Genomic DNA, 5,581 nt, shown 5'->3' on the forward strand with positions numbered 1-5,581 from the left:
CAACTGCAGGAGACCTGGGTTTGATCCCTGGGTCAGGAAGATCCCCTGGAGAAGGGAATGGCATACCACTCCAGTATTCTTGCCTGGAGAATTCCATGGACAGAGGAGCCTCGCAGGCTACAGTCCATGGAGTTGCAAAGAGTTGGATGTGATTGAGTGACTAACACTTTCACTTACTTAAGTACACTTTGATGGGAAGGTAGTGTCATGTAACTGTTAAAAAAGGATGTTTCAAAGTCAGGAAAGATCCTGGTCTTAGATCTCTTGTTTTATAGATTTCCTATCTTCTTTCAGTACTTTGGAAAAGATCAGTTTTCATTCCAATCCCAAAGAAAAACAATGCCAAAGAATGTTCAAACTACCACACAATTGCACTCATCTCACATGCCAGCAAAGTAATACTCAAAATTCTCCAAGACAGGCTTCAACAGTACATGAACCGTGAACTTCCAGATGTTCAAGCTGGATTTAGAAAAGACAGAGGAACCAGAGATCAAATTGCCAACATCCATTGGATCATGGAAAAAGCAAGAGAGTTCCAGAAAAACATCTACTTCTGCTTTATTGACTACACTGAAGTCTTTGACTGTGTGGATCACAACAAACTGTGGAAAATTCTTCAAGAGATGGGAATACTAGACCACCTGACCTGCCTCCTGAGAAATCTGTATGCAGGTCAAGAAGCAACAGTTAGAACTGGTTGTGGAACAACAGACTGGTTCCAAATCAGTAAAGGAGTACGTCAAGGCTGCATATTGTCACCCTGCTTATTTAACTTATATGCAGAGTACATCATCTGAAATGCTGGGCTGGATGAAGCACAAGCTGGAATCAAGATTGCCAGGAGAAATATCAATAACCTCAGATATGCAGATGACACCACCCTTATGGCAGAAAGTGAAAAGGAATTCAAAAGCCTCTTGATGAAAGTGAAAGTGGACAGTGAAAAAGTTGGCTTAAAACTCAACATTCAGAAAACTAAGATCGTGGCATCCAGTCCTATCACTTCATGGGAAATAGATGGGGAAACAGTGGAAACAGTGTCAGGCTTTATTTTGGGGGGCTCCAAAATCACTGCAGATGGTGACTACAGCCACAAAATTAAATGAAGCTTGCTCTTTGGAAGAAAAGCTATGACTAGACAACATATTAAAAAGCAGAGATATTACTTTGCCAACAAAGGTCCATCTAGTCAAATCTATGGTTTTTCCAGTGGTCATGTATAGATGTGAGAGTAGGACTGTAAAGAAAGCTGAGCACAGAAGAATTGATGCTTTTGAACTGTGGTGTTGGAGAAGACTCCAAAAGTCCCTTGGACATCAAGGAGATCCAACCAGTCAATCCTAAGGGAAATCAGTCCTAAATATTTATTGGAAGGACTGATACTAAAGCTGAAGCTCCAATACTTTGGCCACCTGATGTGAAGAACTGATTCATTGGAAAAGACCCTGATGCTGGAAAAGATGGAAGGCAGGAGGAGAAGGCGACGACAGAGGATGAGGTAGTTGTATGGCATCATTGACTGAATGGACATGAGTTTGAGTAGGTTCTGGGAGTTAGTGATGGACAGGGAAGCCTGGTATGCTGCAGTCCACTGGGTCACAAAGAGTTGGACATGACTGAGCGACTGAACTGAACTGATCTAATATACATATATATGATATATGGATTTTCCCTGACAACTTCCCCATCTCTTACCTCTGTGCTCTGCTTTCTGCTTTTCTCTTGCTGTAGCAAGAAAAGGAGTAAATCTGGGATTGTTTTTAGTGTAGTTGGTTAAATTCACCTCTGGTTCAGCTCTCTCCTATAGAATTCTGTTAAGAGCTCCCCAGAGAGATGCCTTCAGATTCTGAATTATTCCCCCAATTCAAGCTGTGCCACCAACTCATTGTTTCTGTTGGAGACAATCTTCCTTGGTTTAAAAATAATTCTCCTGTCTCGTCTGCCTCCCGCCAGCCGTGAGGCAGAATTTAATAAAAGTATAGCAGAAAGTGAAGAGGAACTAAAAAGCCTCGTGATGAAAGTGAAAGTGGAGAGTGAAAAAGTTGGCTTAAAGCTTAACATTCAGAAAATTAAGATCATGGCATCTGGTCCCATCACTTCATGGGAAATAGACGGGAAAACAGTGGAAACAGTGTCAGACTTTATTTTTTGGGCTCCAAAATCACTGCAGATGGTGACTGCAGCCATGAAATTAAAAGACACTTACTCCTTGGAAGGAAAGTTATGACCAATCTAGATAGTACATTGAAAAGCAGAGACATTACTTTGCCAACAAAGGTCCGTCTAGTCAAGGCTATGGTTTTTCCAGTGGTCATGTATGGATGTGAGAGTTGGACTGTGAAGTAAGCTGAGTGCTGAAGAATTGATGCTTTTGAACTGTGGTGTTGGAGAAGATTCTTGAGAGTCCCTTGGACTGCAAGGAGATCCAACCAGTCCATTCTAAAGGAGATCAGCCCTGGTTGTTCTTTGGCAGGAATGATGCTGAAGCTGAAACTCTAGTACTTTGACCACCTCATGCGAAGAGTTGACTCATTGGAAAAGACTCTAATGCTGGGAGGGATTGGGGGCAGGAGGAGAAGGGGACGACAGAGGATGAGATGGCTGGATGGCATCACCGACTCGATGGACGTGAGTTTGAGTGAACTCTGGGAGTTGGTGATGGACAGGGAGGCCTGGCGTGCTGCGATTCATGGGGTTGCAGAGAGTCAGACACGACTGAGCAACTGAACTGAACTGAACTGAAAGGATTTGGATATGACGGGCCCTTATCCTACCCTGCGGGCTTCCTATGCATTTCCTTGAACCATCACCATGCTCAGTGGCTTTTGTTTTATTTCTTTTCTCTTCTTGTTCTACTAAAAGCCCTACTTGTATTTGGAAAATTTTAAGTTTTGGAGATTTTTCCACAGAATTTCCCCTGCTTTCTTTCCAGTCAGTGAAAAAGAAAACAATGAGATATGGTTTCTTCTTCACTGTTGAGTATTATTCATCGAGGACATCAGGGAAGAACTCCTTGGGAAAGGCATGCCTTATCTTCACCCCTGGGTGGCATATCCCACTTCCCAAATGGAAGGAGGAAGAGGATGGGCAGGATGAATGAGATTTCTCTGAATTTCATCTGTGCTTAATTTCAACAGAGCTCTCTCTGGAGGAATTTTATATTGAGGCAGGCATCAATTTTCAGAGTCTTCCATTTTGAAACATTTTCCAGTGTCACAGCACTGGTCTCAAACCATTCATCAGTTTTATTTATTTATTTATCCCATTTCATTAGGTTTAGGACTAGAGGGTATCATAATTTTTTGTATCTGCTTTGCCATCCCTCCCCAAAATTCACCCGAATAAACCTAAAAATGCCATTTTCAATTCCTGTGTCTCATGTTGCTTGTCTGTAACTAAGAGAAAGAATACTTGCTTTTGTTGAATGACAACTACATTTTTTCATGAGCTTTCCTCATAAACTAAAAATGTAGTTAAAATAATGAATAATGAACAAGTATGAAAATCCCTGCTAATGTCAATTTTTATTTGCTCCTTTAAGAAATATTTTTCTTAAATTCTCTTACTAGGTTGATTATTCACAATTACATATGAACTGAGTTGCCAATTCTTTATCTTATTTTCTTTCCTTCCTTCCTTCCTTTCTTCCTACTTTCCTTCCTCCTTCCCTTCCTTCCTTTTTCTTTCTCCCTCCTCTCTTTATGATCAGTTAAGTTTCCCATAACTTCCAAGGGAATTCTGCATCCCTCTAGGATGCTCCTCTATACCTGCTTCTGCTGGGAAATAAGGCCTTTTTTCTGGACATTTCTAGAATTTCAAAATTAAAGGTATGAGCTTCTTTCCTCAATTTTAACTCTGATTGCCTTTTATATGCCTTCTTTCCTGATAGCACATCGAGAAATCCTCAACAGCAGCATTTCCCAAATCAATAGCTTGCACCATCTCCTTTAGAAGGAGGGCTGACTCCTAAAGATGTAGAAGGAGGAGAGAGTGATTTCTGCCAGTAAATACTTGGTTTAACCCAACTGAGCTTCTTGGTCTTAGTAACTTTCCATGTTCATCTTCTCCTCTGCCATTTTAAAATGGCAGACGCTATGCCCAATATGGGGCTTCTCTGGTGGCTCAAATGGTAAAGAATCTGCCTGCAAAGCAGGAGACCCAAGTTCAGTCCCCGGGTGGGAAAGATCTGGAGGAGGGCATGGCACCCACGCCAGTATTCTTGCCTGGAGAATTCCATGGACAGAGGAGGCTGGCAGGCTACAGTCCTTAGGGTCTCACAGAGTCAGATATGACTGAAGTAAATTAGCACACATGCATGCACGCTCAATATGCCATGACTAAGTTCCATCCCTTCCTCTGTCTGACTTCTGCCGGCCCTTAATCTATTAATTTGAATATCGTTTGATATGATTTCTCTAGAAAGCCTTTCCTACTCTCCGGAACTGGACCAGGGACCCCTTATGTGAGTTCTCTTCCATGGCACGCTATCTGCATCCCTGGTTTGCCCTGATCACTCTGTATGGTGACTGCCTGTGTCTTTTTATTTCCTGCTGGACAGTTAAGTCCAGGAGGAAAGACAGTAAGCACCCAGCTTAGAACTTCACATACAATTCCTTCTCAATAAGTCTGTATTTCATAGCTACTTTTTAAAAACCTTAATAACATTTTGAAAGTTTTTAAAGGGATTTGAAGTTCAAAAACAATGTACAGTTGCCAAGTTGGTTCTTGTCATCCCATCCTTCGTGGTTTATGGGAAGGAGGGCCATGGGTACATTCAACTCACCAAACTGTGATCAAGTAGACCAAATTTTAATGGAGTTTGGTAAAGCACCAGAGTGAGGTTATACATTGAAGCAGCTGAGAGGCCGCAGGTTTCATCACACTTTATTAATGGCTTCTTATTTATTTATTTTTACCATGACTAGGTCACCATTCCACCCTGTGCAGAATTCATCAAAGGCACAGCTTTTGTGCTGAGTGCTTTGGATTTTCTCATTCCACTACCTGAAGTCACCCATCTGTGAAGGGAGGGCCGTACACACCTACCTCATAAGGGTGTTGAACATTAATTAGGCCACAGAGAGCTGTCTTCAGTAGGAGAGCAGCGTGTAAGTGCACGTGTTCCACGTCTATTTAAATTACACCCCATGTGCCAGCGAGATGGTTAAGACCTGGGAGCGTTCGGATTTGCAAGGGCTTTGAATGCAGTACAAAGCTCTCGTCGTCTCAATATAAAGCATCAATCGTAGGCATTAAAATGTCAGCACCTTTTCAGGGATTTTGTTCATTAAAAAGGCTGCAAAGGAGTCCTCCGGAATGCAAGCGACTGTAGGCCAAGCCACAGCCCCAGCGTGCGAGCAAACAGGAGCCTCGGGAATTCCGAGCAAGCGGAGCAAGTTTTCAATGGTGGGTGAAGTGAGGCTGGGGGCTTGGGGAGAAAGCTGGACTTGCCGGGCACTCCCGCCCCCCAGCGCTGCAGTAGATCAATTTGACACTTCCCGGCTCTAATTTCCTTCCTCCTCGTTTTTGATTTCGCGGCATTCCCGATTATGCAGCTGCCAGGAAAGGAAGCAATGGA

This window comes from Bos javanicus, chromosome 24 (genome assembly GCF_032452875.1).
Source record: "Bos javanicus breed banteng chromosome 24, ARS-OSU_banteng_1.0, whole genome shotgun sequence".
In the NCBI taxonomy this organism is placed as follows: domain Eukaryota; kingdom Metazoa; phylum Chordata; class Mammalia; order Artiodactyla; family Bovidae; genus Bos; species Bos javanicus.